Source organism: Pleurodeles waltl, chromosome 7 (assembly GCF_031143425.1).
Source record: "Pleurodeles waltl isolate 20211129_DDA chromosome 7, aPleWal1.hap1.20221129, whole genome shotgun sequence".
In the NCBI taxonomy this organism is placed as follows: domain Eukaryota; kingdom Metazoa; phylum Chordata; class Amphibia; order Caudata; family Salamandridae; genus Pleurodeles; species Pleurodeles waltl.
In genome coordinates, this window is record NC_090446.1 from 578,753,454 (window position 1) to 578,771,005 (window position 17,552).

Sequence of the window (17,552 nt, forward strand, 5' to 3'; positions counted from 1 at the left end):
AATTTGAGCCCACCACAGGATCATAACTGATACAACAACAACACTAGAGATGCAGGTCCATTAACATCCCTTACAATTTCCCACATACAAGGAAAGAAGAGGCTATGACATTAACAAGATTCAGTACCTAACACCCTACCAGCATATTAAACAAATGCATGATTTTATGTAGAATATGTATATTTAAGATACTTGTAGGCCTCAGAACAGTGACTTGAGTTGCAAAACATGCATTAGCAGGTGCATAAACCTAAGTATGAAGCAAACTAATGTGATTTGGATAACGTTTGATTATGAAATAATCAAATTAATATTTCAAATGTATTTAAAATTTGTAAACAGAAGCAACTAACAAGGAAAATGTTTCTTACCCAGTAAGCATCTATTTGCAGTGTGTAGTGCTGTAGATCCATATGGTTAGCACAGACCTACCATCTACTGTTCGGCTTAGACATGTGCTCATTGTTCGTCGAAGAAGTCTTTCAAGTCACAAGCCATTGTGACTCCTCCTATAGTCTGTATTGTGAATTGTCATCGGCTCCTTATTAGATTGTTTCTTGCTCATCGGTGAGCTTAGGATGGGAGTAGTAGTGTGTCGGAAAGGATTAACATGCAGGTATAGTTAAGCCAAGGTTAAGTGTTTGAGGAGAGAGGTGTGTACATCAGCCATTAGCTTCTAGGGAGCAGAGTGTGTGCATAGGAATCTATGTCACTACACGCTACAAATAGATACTTACAGGTTAAGTAACATTCTATTCCAAGCATGTGTTGGCCGTACATAAATATGCTTATCATCTAATGTAAAGCAGTGCTCCCTAAAAAGGTGTCTTACTAGTGGATGACTTAGATGTTTAAAAAAGTGTTCATAATACCGATTGACCACTCTAGCTTGTTGATTACCTAAGCTAACACAATAGTGTTTTGTGGATGTATGTGGGTTATTATAAGTGCCAGCTTTGCAAATATCTGTTAATGGAATTTTCCCTAGGAAAACCATAAAGGCTCCTTTCTTACACAGAGTGAGCACTAGGAGCTGCAGGTAGCAATCGTTTAGTTTTGTGGTAACAAGATTGAATACATCACACTATCCACCTTCAACTCCTGGTTTTGAGAGAGGGGAACCCTTTTGTGGGTTACAACAAAAACAATGAACAACAAATTAAGGTTGTGTAGGGCTCTTTCTTCTAACGGATCTGGTTTAGAAAAGAATACTGGTAGATCAATTCTTTGGTTTGTATGGAATGCAGAAACCACTTGAGAGAAACTTAATGTTTTTAATAAGTACTACTTTAGCTGGACAGATTTGGAAGAAAGGTTCTTCTAAAGTGAGCGCTTGAAGCTCACTTATTCCCTTAAGAATCGTAATTGCTACTAAGAATGCTACTCTCCATGTGAGGAACTGTAATTCACATGAATGTAGTGGTTCAAAAGATGGACCCATGAGTCTTGTGAGAATTATATTAAGGTGGAGGGGGAATTCGTTTTTAGTTCTTCTATAACTGCTTTGATTACTGGTATTTTGAACAAAGACATAAGTTGTCAGTTTTGCTTGCACACAGTCAGTACTGCTAAGTGTAGTTTAATTGAGGTACATGCAAGGCCTGCTTTTTGTAAAGGTAATAGATCGCAAACAAGGTCTTGCACAGTAGGAGAAAGTGGTTGGATTTCTTAGGCTCAGCAGTAATCGACAAACCTTTACCATTTGGCTGTGTAGCAAGCTCATGTAGTTTGTCTGCAAGCTTGTTTTAGAATGGTCATACATTCTTGTGGTAGACTGAAGTATTCAAATTCTAAGACTTCAGGAGCCAGATCGCTAGATTCAACTGTTTAGGACTTGGGTTTGTGGTTTTCCCAGTTACTGAGTCAGAAGGTTTGGCCAAAGAGGCAGTTCCTCATGTGGCACAACTGATAGCTGTAGTAGGGTTGTGAACCATGCTTGCCAAGCCCATGATGGGGTGATTAGGATTACGGTGAGGGAAGTTTGTGTGAGCTTTTGGACCACATAAGGAATGAGGTAGGGCTATCAAAATATAAGCAAAATATCCCTTACTAGCTGATCCATATGGCATTGCCTTTGGAATGTGGGTGAGGAAACGGAGGTGAAGGTTTAGCATTTCACGTTCTGTTCTGTTAGAAAGAGCACTATCTCCAGGGTTCCCCTCATTGGAAAGATGATGGAAGCCATGTTGTGTCAATTTCTAAATCGTGCACTTACTGTTGCATTCTGCTCAGCATATCTGCTAAATTGTTGTCCACCCCTAAGAGGGTATTTTGCTAGGAGGTGGATTTTGAGCCATATGGCCCAGTGCCATATCTGTTCTGCTGTGCGCGAGAGCTGTATGGAGCTTATGTCCCCTTGTTTACGGATGTAATACATCACTGTCATGCTGTCTGCACAGACTAGAACCACTATGTGGCGAAGAGGCTGCTGAAAAGCTTTCATAACTAATTGAATCATAAGAAGCTCTAGATTACTGATGTTTAAGTATTTCCGAGTTGGAAGCTATTGGCCGCTGATTGTGAGTTGCCACATGTTTGCCCCTCAACCCTGTAGAGATGCATCTGAGGTAATGATCACTTGTGGGACTGGGATTTGAAGGGCTGACCCTGCAGCAAGTTCCTGCTGTTCAACCACTGCAGACAGGGTTGGGTTTCTGGCCCTACCAATAATAGATCTTATAAATGCTTCACCACTTGAGACCACTGTGGCAGGGGGCAGCACTGAAGGAGGCGCATGTGCAAATGTGCGTGTAACGCCATCATTCAGAAAAAAAACTAATCACTGTTTTCACTGGACTCTGATGATGTGATTAAAAACAAGCAATGATAGATGAAACTTTTGCACTCCTGCAGGAGAAGGATAAGCTTTGGCTGCAACAGTCTAGGGCTGTGTGTAAGGAAATGCCTCCTTGGCATGGTTGCCCCCTGACTTTTTGCCTTTGCTGATGCTATGTTTACAATTGAAAGTGTGCTGAGGCCTGCTAACCAGGCCCCAGCACCAGTGTTCTTTCCCTAACCTGTACTTTTGTATCCACAATTGGCAGACCCTGGCATCCAGATAAGTCCCTTGTAACTGGTACTTCTAGTACCAAGGGCCCTGATGCCAAGGAAGGTCTCTAAGGGCTGCAGCATGTCTTATGCCACCCTGGAGACCTCTCACTCAGCACAGACACACTGCTTACCAGCTTGTGTGTGCTAGTGAGGACAAAACGAGTAAGTCGACATGGCACTCCCCTCAGGGTGCCATGCCAGCCTCTCACTGCCTATGCAGTATAGGTAAGACACCCCTCTAGCAGGCCTTACAGCCCTAAGGCAGGGTGCACTATACCATAGGTGAGGGTACCAGTGCATGAGCATGGTACCCCTACAGTGTCTAAACAAAACCTTAGACATTGTAAGTGCAGGGTAGCCATAAGAGTATATGGTCTGGGAGTCTGTCAAACACGAACTCCACAGCACCATAATGGCTACACTGAAAACTGGGAAGTTTGGTATCAAACTTCTCAGCACAATAAATGCACACTGATGCCAGTGTACATTTTATTGTAAAATACACCACAGAGGGCACCTTAGAGGTGCCCCCTGAAACTTAACCGACTATCTGTGTAGGCTGACTAGTTTTAGCAGCCTGCCACAAACCGAGACATGTTGCTGGCCCCATGGGGAGAGTGCCTTTGTCACTCTGAGGCCAGTAACAAAGCCTGCACTGGGTGGAGATGCTAACACCTCTCCCAGGCAGGAATTGTCACACCTGGCGGTGAGCCTCAAAGGCTCACCTCCTTTGTGCCAACCCAGCAGGACACTCCAGCTAGTGGAGTTGCCCGCCCCCTCCGGCCAGGCCCCACTTTTGGCGGCAAGGCCGGAGAAAATAATGAGAATAACAAGGAGGAGTCACTGGCCAGTCAGGACAGCCCCTAAGGTGTCCTGAGCTGAGGTGACTCTAACTTTTAGAAATCCTCCATCTTGCAGATGGAGGATTCCCCCAATAGGGTTAGGATTGTGACCCCCTCCCCTTGGGAGGAGGCACAAAGAGGGTGTACCCACCCTCAGGGCTAGTAGCCATTGGCTACTAACCCCCCAGACCTAAACACGCCCTTAAATTTAGTATTTAAGGGCTACCCTGAACCCTAGAAAATTAGATTCCTGCAACAAGAAGAAGGACTACCCAGCTGAAAACCCCTGCAGCGGAAGACCAGAAGACGACAACTGCCTTGGCTCCAGAAACTCACCGGCCTGTCTCCTGCCTTCCAAAGATCCTGCTCCAGCGACGCCTTCCGAAGGGACCAGCGACCTCGACATCCTCTGAGGACTGCCCCTGCTTCGAAAAGACAAGAAACTCCCGAGGACAGCGGACCTGCTCCAAGAAAAGCTGCAACTTTGTTTCCAGCAACTTTAAAGATCCCTGCAAGCTCCCCGCAAGAAGCGTGAGACTTGCAACACTGCACCCGGCGACCCCGACTCGACTGGTGGCGATCCAACACCTCAGGAGGGACCCCAGGACTACTCTGATACTGTGAGTACCAAAACCTGTCCCCCCTGAGCCCCCACAGCGCCGCCTGCAGAGGGAATCCCGAGGCTTCCCCTGACCGCGACTCTTTTGAACCTAAAGTCCCGACACCTGGGAGAGACCCTGCACCCGCAGCCCCCAGGACCGGAAGGACCGGACTTTCACTGGAGAAGTGACCCCCAGGAGTCCCTCTCCCTTGCCCAAGTGGAGGTTTCCCCGAGGAATCCCCCCCTTACCTGCCTGCAGCGCTGAAGAGATCCCGAGATCTCTCATAGACTAACATTGCGAACCCGACGCTTGTTTCTACACTGCACCCGGCCGCCCCCGCGCCGCTGAGGGTGAAATTTCTGTGTGGACTTGTGTCCCCCCCGGTGCCCTACAAAACCCCCCTGGTCTGCCCTCCGAAGACGCGGGTACTTACCTGCAAGCAGACCGGAACCGGGGCACCCCCTCCTCTCCATTCTAGCCTATGTGTTTTGGGCACCACTTTGGACTCTGCACCTGACCGGCCCTGAGCTGCTGGTGTGGTGACTTTGGGGTTGCTCTGAACCCCCAACGGTGGGCTACCTTGGACCAAGAACTGAGCCCTGTAAGTGTCTTACTTACCTGGTTAATCTAACAAATACTTACCTCCCCTAGGAACTGTGAAAATTGCACTAAGTGTCCACTTTTAAAACAGCTATTTGTCAATAACTTGAAAAGTATACATGCAATTTTGATGATTTGAAGTTCCTAAAGTACTTACCTGCAATACCTTTCGAATGAGATATTACATGTAGAATTTGAACCTGTGGTTCTTAAAATAAACTAAGAAAAGATATTTTTCTATATAAAAACCTATTGGCTGGATTTGTCTCTGAGTGTGTGTACCTCATTTATTGTCTTGTGTATGTACAACAAATGCTTAACACTACTCCTTGGATAAGCCTACTGCTCGACCACACTACCACAAAATAGAGCATTAGTATTATCTATTTTTACCACTATTTTACCTCTAAGGGGAACCCTTGGACTCTGTGCATGCTATTCCTCACTTTGAAATAGCACATACAGAGCCAACTTCCTACATTGGTGGATCAGCGGTGGGGTACAAGACTTTGCATTTGCTGGACTACTCAGCCAATACCTGATCACACGACAAATTCCAAAATTGTCATTAGAAATTGATTTTTGCAATTTGAAATTTTTCTAAATTCTTAAAAGTCCTGCTAGGGCCTTGTGTGTTAAGTCCCTGTTTAGCATTGTCTTTTAGAGTTTAAAAGTTTGTTAAAAGTTTGAAATTAGATTCTAGAAACAGTTGTAGATTCTTAAAAAGTATTCCAACTTTTAGAAACAAAATGTCTAGCACAGATGTGACTGTGGTGGAACTCGACACCACACCTTACCTCCATCTTAAGATGAGGGAGCTAAGGTCACTCTGTAAAATAAAGAAAATAACAATGGGCCCCAAACCTACCAAAATACAGCTCCAGGAGCTTTTGGCAGAGTTTGAAAAGGCCAACCCCTCTGAGGGTGGCAACTCAGAGGAAGAGGATAGTGACTTGGAGGACAATTCCCCCCTACCAGTCCTATCTAGGGAGAACAGGGTCCCTCAAACCCTGACTCCAAAAATAATAGTCAGAGATGCTGGTTCCCTCACAGGAGAGACCAACACCTCTGAAATCACTGAGGATAACTCCAGTGAAGAGGACATCCAGTTAGCCAGGATGGCCAAAAGATTGGCTTTGGAAAGACAGATCCTAGCCATAGAGAGGGAAAGACAAGAGATGGGCCTAGGACCCATCAATGGTGGCAGCAACATAAATAGGGTCAGAGATTCTCCTGACATGTTGAAAATCCCCAAAGGGATTGTAACTAAATATGAAGATGGTGATGACATCACCAAATGGTTCACAGCTTTTGAGAGGGCTTGTGTAACCAGAAAAGTGAACAGATCTCACTGGGGTGCTCTCCTTTGGGAAATGTTCACAGGAAAGTGTAGGGATAGACTCCTCACACTCTCTGGACAAGATGCAGAATCTTATGACCTCATGAAGGGTACCCTGATTGAGGGCTTTGGATTCTCCACTGAGGAGTACAGGATTAGGTTCAGGGGGGCTCAAAAATCCTCGAGCCAGACCTGGGTTGACTTTGTTGACTACTCAGTGAAAACACTAGATGGTTGGATTCAAGGCAGTGGTGTAAGTAATTATGATGGGCTGTACAATTTATTTGTGAAAGAACACCTGTTAAGTAATTGTTTCAATGATAAACTGCATCAGCATCTGGTAGACCTAGGACCAATTTCTCCCCAAGAATTGGGAAAGAAGGCGGACCATTGGGTCAAGACAAGGGTGTCCAAGACTTCAACAGGGGGTGACCAAAAGAAAGGGGTCACAAAGACTCCCCAGGGGAAGGGTGATGAGACAACCAAAACTAAAAATAGTAAAGAGTCTTCTACAGGCCCCCAAAAACCTGCACAGGAGGGTGGGCCCAGAGCCTCTTCACAAAACAATGGGTACAAGGGTAAAAACTTTGATCCCAAAAAGGCCTGGTGTCATAGCTGTAAACAGCATGGACACCAAACTGGAGACAAGGCCTGTCCCAAGAAAGGTTCCACTCCAAACTCCCATCCAGGTAACACTGGTATGGCTAGTCTCCAAGTGGGATCAACAGTGTGCCCAGAGCAAATCAGGGTCCACACTGAAGCTACTCTAGTTTCTGAGGGTGGGGTGGATTTAGCCACACTAGCTGTCTGGCCGCCTAACATGCAAAAATACAGACAGCAACTCTTAATTAATGGGACTAGAATAGAGGGCCTGAGGGATACAGGTGCCAGTGTCACCATGGTGACAGAGAAACTGGTTTCCCCTGGCCAATACCTGACTGGAAAAACTTACACAGTCACCAACGCGGACAATCAGAGAAAAGTACATCCCATGGCAATGGTTACTTTAGAATGGGGAGGGGTCAATGGCCTGAAACAGGTGGTGGTCTCCTCAAATATCCCAGTGGACTGTCTGCTTGGAAATGACCTGGAGTCCTCAGCATGGGCTGAGGTAGAACTAAAAACCCATGCAGCAATGCTGGGTATCCCTGAACTGGTGTGTGTGAAAACCAGAGCACAATGCAAGGCACAGGGTGAAAAAGTAGAGCTGGAGTCTGGAAAAATGGCCCAGCCTACCAAGAGAACAGGAAAGTCAGTTGGGAAACCAACTGCAACACAGCAAAAGAAAGGGAACCTCTCTTCTCAGGAAGAAGTTCTGCCCTCTGAGGGAACTGAGCCTTTGGAACTTGAACCTTATCAGGTTGAGCTCTTAGGCCCAGGGGGACCCTCAAGGGAAGAGCTGTGTAAGGGACAAGAAACCTGTCCCTCTCTTGAAGGCCTTAGGCAGCAAGCTGCTGAAGAGTCCAAAGGCAAGAAAAATGGAACACATAGGGTCTATTGGGAAGATGGGCTCCTGTACACTGAGGCCAGAGACCCCAAACCTGGTACCACTAGGAGAGTGGTAGTGCCTCAGCTGTTCAGAGAGTTCATCCTAACATTGGCCCATGACATTCCCCTTGCTGGACATTTGGGACAAACCAAGACGTGGGAGAGGTTAGTCAACCACTTCTACTGGCCCAATATGTCCAACATGGTTAAGGAGTTTTGCCTCTCCTGCCCCACCTGTCAAGCCAGTGGTAAGACAGGTGGGCACCCAAAGGCCCCCCTCATTCCACTTCCAGTGGTGGGGGTGCCCTTTGAAAGAGTGGGTGTGGACATAGTTGGTCCACTGGAACCTCCCACAGCCTCAGGAAATATGTATATCCTGGTAGTAGTGGATCATGCTACCAGGTATCCTGAAGCTATTCCCCTTAGGTCGACTACTGCCCCTGCAGTAGCCAAGGCCCTCATTGGTATCTTTACCAGAGTGGGTTTCCCTAAGGAGGTGGTGTCTGACAGAGGTACCAACTTCATGTCAGCATACCTAAAGCACATGTGGAATGAGTGTGGAGTGACTTATAAATTCACTACACCTTACCATCCACAAACTAATGGCTTAGTTGAGAGATTCAACAAGACATTAAAAGGCATGATCATGGGGCTCCCAGAAAAACTCAAAAGGAGATGGGATGTCCTCCTGCCATGTCTGCTTTTCGCTTACAGGGAGGTACCACAGAAGGGAGTAGGGTTCTCACCCTTTGAACTTCTGTTTGGTCATCCTGTAAGGGGACCACTTGCCCTTGTTAAAGAAGGCTGGGAGAGACCTCTCCATGAGCCTAAACAGGACATAGTGGACTATGTACTTGGCCTTCGCTCTAGAATGGCAGAGTACATGGAAAAGGCAACCAAAAACCTTGAGGCCAGCCAACAGCTCCAGAAGTTTTGGTATGACCAAAAGGCTGCACTGGTTGAGTTCCAACCAGGGCAGAAAGTCTGGGTTCTGGAGCCTGTGGCTCCCAGGGCACTCCAGGACAAATGGAGTGGCCCTTACCCAGTACTAGAGAGGAAGAGTCAGGTCACCTACTTGGTGGACCTGGGCACAAGCAGGAGCCCCAAAAGGGTGATCCATGTAAACCGCCTTAAGCTCTTCCACGACAGGGCTGATGTCAATCTGTTGATGGTAACAGATGAGGATCAGGAGGCAGAGAGTGAACCTCTCCCTGATCTTCTGTCATCAGACCCAAAAGATGGTACAGTAGATGGAGTGATCTACTCAGACACCCTCTCTGGCCAACAGCAAGCTGATTGTAGGAGAGTCCTACAACAGTTTCCTGAACTCTTCTCCTTAACCCCTGGTCAGACACACCTGTGTACCCATGATGTGGACACAGGAGACAGCATGCCTGTCAAGAACAAAATCTTTAGACAGTCTGACCATGTTAAGGAAAGCATCAAGGTGGAAGTCCACAAGATGCTGGAATTGGGAGTCATTGAGCGCTCTGACAGCCCCTGGGCTAGCCCAGTGGTCTTAGTCCCCAAACCTCACACCACAGATGGAAAGAAAGAGATGAGGTTTTGTGTGGACTACAGAGGGCTCAATTCTGTCACCAAGACAGATGCTCATCCAATTCCAAGAGCTGATGAGCTCATTGATAAATTAGGTGCTGCCAAATTTCTAAGTACCTTTGACTTGACAGCAGGGTACTGGCAAATAAAAATGGCACCTGGAGCAAAAGAAAAGACAGCATTCTCCACCCCTGATGGGCATTATCAGTTTACTGTTATGCCCTTTGGTTTAAAGAATGCCCCTGCCACCTTCCAAAGGTTGGTGAATCAAGTCCTTGCTGGCTTGGAGTCCTTTAGCACAGCTTATCTTGATGATATTGCTGTCTTTAGCTCCACCTGGCAGGATCACCTGGTCCACCTGAGGAAGGTTTTGAAGGCTCTGCAATCTGCAGGCCTCTCTATCAAGGCATCCAAATGCCAGATAGGGCAGGGAACTGTGGTTTACTTGGGACACCTTGTAGGTGGAGGCCAAGTTCAGCCACTCCAACCCAAGATCCAGACTATTCTGGACTGGGTAGCTCCAAAAACCCAGACTCAAGTCAGGGCATTCCTTGGCTTGACTGGGTACTACAGGAGGTTTGCGAAGGGATATGGATCCATTGTGACAGCCCTCACTGAGCTCACCTCCAAGAAAATGCCCAAGAAAGTGAACTGGACTGTGGACTGCCAACAGGCCTTTGACACCCTGAAGCAGGCAATGTGCTCAGCACCAGTTCTCAAAGCTCCAGATTATTCTAAGCAGTTCATTGTGCAGACTGATGCCTCTGAACATGGGATAGGGGCAGTTTTGTCCCAAACAAATGATGATGGCCTTGACCAGCCTGTTGCTTTCATTAGCAGGAGGTTACTCCCCAGGGAGCAGCGTTGGAGTGCCATTGAGAGGGAGGCCTTTGCTGTGGTCTGGTCCCTGAAGAAGCTGAGACCATACCTCTTTGGGACTCACTTCCTAGTTCAAACTGACCACAGACCTCTCAAATGGCTGATGCAAATGAAAGGTGAAAATCCTAAACTGTTGAGGTGGTCCATCTCCCTACAGGGAATGGACTTTATAGTGGAACACAGACCTGGGACTGCCCATGCCAATGCAGATGGCCTTTCCAGGTTCTTCCACTTAGAAAATGAAGACTCTCTTGGGAAAGGTTAGTCTCATCCTCTTTCGTTTGGGGGGGGGTTGTGTAAGGAAATGCCTCCTTGGCATGGTTGCCCCCTGACTTTTTGCCTTTGCTGATGCTATGTTTACAATTGAAAGTGTGCTGAGGCCTGCTAACCAGGCCCCAGCACCAGTGTTCTTTCCCTAACCTGTACTTTTGTATCCACAATTGGCAGACCCTGGCATCCAGATAAGTCCCTTGTAACTGGTACTTCTAGTACCAAGGGCCCTGATGCCAAGGAAGGTCTCTAAGGGCTGCAGCATGTCTTATGCCACCCTGGAGACCTCTCACTCAGCACAGACACACTGCTTACCAGCTTGTGTGCGCTAGTGAGGACAAAACGAGTAAGTCGACATGGCACTCCCCTCAGGGTGCCATGCCAGCCTCTCACTGCCTATGCAGTATAGGTAAGACACCCCTCTAGCAGGCCTTACAGCCCTAAGGCAGGGTGCACTATACCATAGGTGAGGGTACCAGTGCATGAGCATGGTACCCCTACAGTGTCTAAACAAAACCTTAGACATTGTAAGTGCAGGGTAGCCATAAGAGTATATGGTCTGGGAGTCTGTCAAACACGAACTCCACAGCACCATAATGGCTACACTGAAAACTGGGAAGTTTGGTATCAAACTTCTCAGCACAATAAATGCACACTGATGCCAGTGTACATTTTATTGTAAAATACACCACAGAGGGCACCTTAGAGGTGCCCCCTGAAACTTAACCGACTATCTGTGTAGGCTGACTAGTTTTAGCAGCCTGCCACAAACCGAGACATGTTGCTGGCCCCATGGGGAGAGTGCCTTTGTCACTCTGAGGCCAGTAACAAAGCCTGCACTGGGTGGAGATGCTAACACCTCTCCCAGGCAGGAATTGTCACACCTGGCGGTGAGCCTCAAAGGCTCACCTCCTTTGTGCCAACCCAGCAGGACACTCCAGCTAGTGGAGTTGCCCGCCCCCTCCGGCCAGGCCCCACTTTTGGCGGCAAGGCCGGAGAAAATAATGAGAATAACAAGGAGGAGTCACTGGCCAGTCAGGACAGCCCCTAAGGTGTCCTGAGCTGAGGTGACTCTAACTTTTAGAAATCCTCCATCTTGCAGATGGAGGATTCCCCCAATAGGGTTAGGATTGTGACCCCCTCCCCTTGGGAGGAGGCACAAAGAGGGTGTACCCACCCTCAGGGCTAGTAGCCATTGGCTACTAACCCCCCAGACCTAAACACGCCCTTAAATTTAGTATTTAAGGGCTACCCTGAACCCTAGAAAATTAGATTCCTGCAACAAGAAGAAGGACTACCCAGCTGAAAACCCCTGCAGCGGAAGACCAGAAGACGACAACTGCCTTGGCTCCAGAAACTCACCGGCCTGTCTCCTGCCTTCCAAAGATCCTGCTCCAGCGACGCCTTCCGAAGGGACCAGCGACCTCGACATCCTCTGAGGACTGCCCCTGCTTCGAAAAGACAAGAAACTCCCGAGGACAGCGGACCTGCTCCAAGAAAAGCTGCAACTTTGTTTCCAGCAACTTTAAAGATCCCTGCAAGCTCCCCGCAAGAAGCGTGAGACTTGCAACACTGCACCCGGCGACCCCGACTCGACTGGTGGCGATCCAACACCTCAGGAGGGACCCCAGGACTACTCTGATACTGTGAGTACCAAAACCTGTCCCCCCTGAGCCCCCACAGCGCCGCCTGCAGAGGGAATCCCGAGGCTTCCCCTGACCGCGACTCTTTTGAACCTAAAGTCCCGACACCTGGGAGAGACCCTGCACCCGCAGCCCCCAGGACCGGAAGGACCGGACTTTCACTGGAGAAGTGACCCCCAGGAGTCCCTCTCCCTTGCCCAAGTGGAGGTTTCCCCGAGGAATCCCCCCCTTACCTGCCTGCAGCGCTGAAGAGATCCCGAGATCTCTCATAGACTAACATTGCGAACCCGACGCTTGTTTCTACACTGCACCCGGCCGCCCCCGCACCGCTGAGGGTGAAATTTCTGTGTGGACTTGTGTCCCCCCCGGTGCCCTACAAAACCCCCCTGGTCTGCCCTCCGAAGACGCGGGTACTTACCTGCAAGCAGACCGGAACCGGGGCACCCCCTCCTCTCCATTCTAGCCTATGTGTTTTGGGCACCACTTTGGACTCTGCACCTGACCGGCCCTGAGCTGCTGGTGTGGTGACTTTGGGGTTGCTCTGAACCCCCAACGGTGGGCTACCTTGGACCAAGAACTGAGCCCTGTAAGTGTCTTACTTACCTGGTTAATCTAACAAATACTTACCTCCCCTAGGAACTGTGAAAATTGCACTAAGTGTCCACTTTTAAAACAGCTATTTGTCAATAACTTGAAAAGTATACATGCAATTTTGATGATTTGAAGTTCCTAAAGTACTTACCTGCAATACCTTTCGAATGAGATATTACATGTAGAATTTGAACCTGTGGTTCTTAAAATAAACTAAGAAAAGATATTTTTCTATATAAAAACCTATTGGCTGGATTTGTCTCTGAGTGTGTGTACCTCATTTATTGTCTTGTGTATGTACAACAAATGCTTAACACTACTCCTTGGATAAGCCTACTGCTCGACCACACTACCACAAAATAGAGCATTAGTATTATCTATTTTTACCACTATTTTACCTCTAAGGGGAACCCTTGGACTCTGTGCATGCTATTCCTCACTTTGAAATAGCACATACAGAGCCAACTTCCTACACTGTGCCAACAAACTGTTGCATTTGCAGGGGTTGTAGGTGCGATTATGTTCCATTTAGTGTGAAGCCTGATTTGTGTAGAAGCTTGATTACTTACCTTTTCAGTGTCCTGCAGACATTGCTGTTTGTTTGAACTCTTAATCACGGTCTAGACATGGGAACACTTGTGTCCAACCCCCCCTTGTGATATAAACTGCCACTACCACAATGTATTTCGTGAACACTCTTGGTGCAGTAGTTATTCCGAATGGGAACACTCTGAAATGGTTATTGTAGGAAGTTGGCTCTGTATGTGCTATTTCAAAGTAAGGAATAGCATGCACAGAGTCCAAGGGTTCCCCTTAGAGGTAAAATAGTGGTAAAAATAGATAATACTAATGCTCTATTTTGTGGTAGTGTGGTCGAGCAGTAGGCTTATCCAAGGAGTAGTGTTAAGCATTTGTTGTACATACACATAGGCAATAAATGAGGTACACACACTCAGAGACAAATCCAGCCAATAGGTTTTGTTATAGAAAAATCTCTTTTCTTAGTTTATTTTAAGAACCACAGGTTCAAATTCTACATGTAATATCTCATTCGAAAGGTATTGCAAGTAAGTACTTTAGGAACTTCAAATCATCAAAATTGCATGTATACTTTTCAAGTTATTCACAAATAGCTGTTTTAAAAGTGGACACTTAGTGCAATTTTCACAGTTCCTAGGGGAGGTAAGTATTTGTTAGGTTAACCAGGTAAGTAAGACACTTACAGGGCTTAGTTCTTGGTCCAAGGTAGCCCACCGTTGGGGGTTCAGAGCAACCCCAAAGTCACCACACCAGCAGCTCAGGGCCGGTCAGGTGCAGAGTTCAAAGTGGTGCCCAAAACACATAGGCTAGAATGGAGAGAAGGGGGTGCCCCGGTTCCGGTCTGCTTGCAGGTAAGTACCCGCGTCTTCGGAGGGCAGACTCGGGGGGTTTTGTAGGGCACCGGGGGGGACACAAGTCCACACAGAAATTTCACCCTCAGCGGCGCGGGGGCGGCCGGGTGCAGTGTAGAAACAAGCGTCGGGTTCGCAGTGTTAGTCTATGAGAGATCTCGGGATCTCTTCAGCGCTGCAGGCAGGCAAGGGGGGGGTTCCTCGGGGAAACCTCCACTTGATCAAGGGAGAGGGACTCCTGGGGGTCACTCCTCCAGTGAAAGTCCGGTCCTTCAGGTCCTGGGGGCTGCGGGTGCAGGGTCTCTCCCAGGTGTCGGGACTTTGGATTCAAAGAGTCGCGGTCCGGGGAAGCCTCGGGATTCCCTCTGCAGGCGGCGCTGTGGGGGCTCAGGGGGGACAGGTTTTTGTACTCACAGTCTTAGAGTAGTCCTGGGGTCCCTCCTGAGGTGTTGGATCGCCACCAGCCGAGTCGGGGTCGCCGGGTGCAGTGTTGCAAGTCTCACGCTTCTTGCGGGGAGCTTGCAGGGATCTTTAAAGCGGCTGGAAACAAAGTTGCAGCTTTTCTTGGAGCAGGTCCGCTGTCCTCGGGAGTTTCTTGTCTTTTCGAAGCAGGGGCAGTCCTCAGAGGATGTCGAGGTCGCTGGTCCCTTTGGAAGGCGTCGCTGGAGCAGGATCTTTGGAAGGCAGGAGACAGGCCGGTGAGTTTCTGGAGCCAAGGCAGTTGTCGTCTTCTGGTCTTCCGCTGCAGGGGTTTTCAGCTAGGCAGTCCTTCTTCTTGTAGTTGCAGGAATCTAATTTTCTAGGGTTCAGGGTAGCCCTTAAATACTAAATTTAAGGGCGTGTTTAGGTCTGGGGGGTTAGTAGCCAATGGCTACTAGCCCTGAGGGTGGGTACACCCTTTTTGTGCCTCCTCCCAAGGGGAGGGGGTCACAATCCTAACCCTATTGGGGGAATCCTCCATCTGCAAGATGGAGGATTTCTAAAAGTTAGAGTCACCTCAGCTCAGGACACCTTAGGGGCTGTCCTGACTGGCCAGTGACTCCTCCTTGTTTTTCTCATTATTTTCTCCGGCCTTGCCGCCAAAAGTGGGGCCTGGCCGGAGGGGGCGGGCAACTCCACTAGCTGGAGTGTCCTGCTGGGTTGGCACAAAGGAGGTGAGCCTTTGAGGCTCACCGCCAGGTGTGACAATTCCTGCCTGGGGGAGGTGTTAGCATCTCCACCCAGTGCAGGCTTTGTTACTGGCCTCAGAGTGACAAAGGCACTCTCCCCATGGGGCCAGCAACATGTCTCGGTTTGTGGCAGGCTGCTAAAACTAGTCAGCCTACACAGATAGTCGGTTAAGTTTCAGGGGGCACCTCTAAGGTGCCCTCTGGGGTGTATTTTACAATAAAATGTACACTGGCATCAGTGTGCATTTATTGTGCTGAGAAGTTTGATACCAAACTTCCCAGTTTTCAGTGTAGCCATTATGGTGGTGTGGAGTTCGTGTTTGACAAACTCCCAGACCATATACTCTTATGGCTACCCTGCACTTACAATGTCTAAGGTTTTGTTTAGACACTGTAGGGGTACCATGCTCATGCACTGGTACCCTCACCTATGGTATAGTGCACCCTGCCTTAGGGCTGTAAGGCCTGCTAGAGGGGTGGCTTACCTATACTGCATAGGCAGTGAGAGGCTGGCATGGCACCCTGAGGGGAGTGCCATGTCGACTTACTCGTTTTGTCCTCACTAGCACACACAAGCTGGCAAGCAGTGTGTCTGTGCTGAGTGAGAGGTCTCCAGGGTGGCATAAGACATGCTGCAGCCCTTAGAGACCTTCCTTGGCATCAGGGCCCTTGGTACTAGAAGTACCAGTTACAAGGGACTTATCTGGATGCCAGGGTCTGCCAATTGTGGATACAAAAGTACAGGTTAGGGAAAGAACACTGGTGCTGGGGCCTGGTTAGCAGGCCTCAGCACACTTTCAATTGTAAACATAGCATCAGCAAAGGCAAAAAGTCAGGGGGCAACCATGCCAAGGAGGCATTTCCTTACAGTTATGATGGCCACTCACTTGAAATCAGAGGTAGCGACGATGGGCTGGATGTACTGGAATATTGAAGTAGGCATCTTTGAGGTCTATGGCTGTCATGAGGTATCCCTGTTGTAGCAATGGTATTAGTTCTTGTACTGTTGCCATATGAAAATGCTCTCACAGGACATAGTTGGTGAGTAGCCTGAGGTCTAGTATAGTGTGAGAAAGTAGCCTCTTTCTAGCCTTGTTACCCCCACTTTTGGCCTGTTTGTGAGTGTATGTCAGGGTATTTTCACTGTCTCACTGGGATCCTGCTAGCCAGGGCCCAGTGCTCATAGTGAAAACCCCATGTTTTCAGTATGTTTGTTATGTGTCACTGGGACCCTGCTAGTCAGGACCCCAGTGCTCATAAGTTTGTGGCCTATATGTATATGTTCCCTGTGTGGTGCCTAAATGTCTCACTGAGGCTCTGCTAACCAGAACCTCAGTGGTTATGCTCTCTCATTTCTTTCAAATTGTCACTAACAGGCTAGTGACCAATTTTACCAATTTACATTGGCTTACTGGAACACCCTTATAATTCCCTAGTATATGGTACTGAGGTACCCAGGGTATTGGGGTTCCAGGAGATCCCTATGGGCTGCAGCATTTCTTTTGCCACCCATAGGGAGCTCTGACAATTCTTACACAGGCCTGCCACTGCAGCCTGAGTGAAATAACGTCCACGTTATTTCACAGCCATTTTACACTGCACTTAAGTAACTTATAAGTCACCTATATGTCTAACCTTTACCTGGTAAAGGTTAGGTGCAAAGTTACTTAGCGCGAGGGCACCCTGGCACTAGCCAAGGTGCCCCCACATTGTTCAGGGCCAATTCCCCGGACTTTGTGAGTGCGGGGACACCATTACACGCGTGCACTACATATAGGTCACTACCTATATGTAGCTTCACAATGGTAACTCCGAATATGGCCATGTAACATGTCTATGATCATGGAATTGCCCCCTCTATGCCATCCTGGCATAGTTGTCACAATCCCATGATCCCAGTGGTCTGTAGCACAGACCCTGGTACTGCCAAACTGCCCTTCCTGGGGTTTCACTGCAGCTGCTGCCAACCCCTCAGACAGGCAGCTGCCCTCCTGGGGTCCAGCCAGGCCTGGCCCAGGATGGCAGAACAAAGGACTTCCTCTGAGAGAGGGTGTTACACCCTCTCCCTTTGGAAAATGGTGTGAAGGCAGGGGAGGAGTAGCCTCCCCCAGCCTCTGGAAATGCTTTCTT

At 48.3% G+C, this 17,552-nt stretch overlaps 1 protein-coding gene across 1 annotated transcript in view; it reads right to left on the reverse strand.

Moving 5' to 3' along the window:
• Nucleotides 1-17,552, reverse strand: part of SRCAP (Snf2 related CREBBP activator protein) — a 1,275,580-nt gene that overhangs the window by 993,701 nt on the left and 264,327 nt on the right. The window lies entirely within an intron of this gene.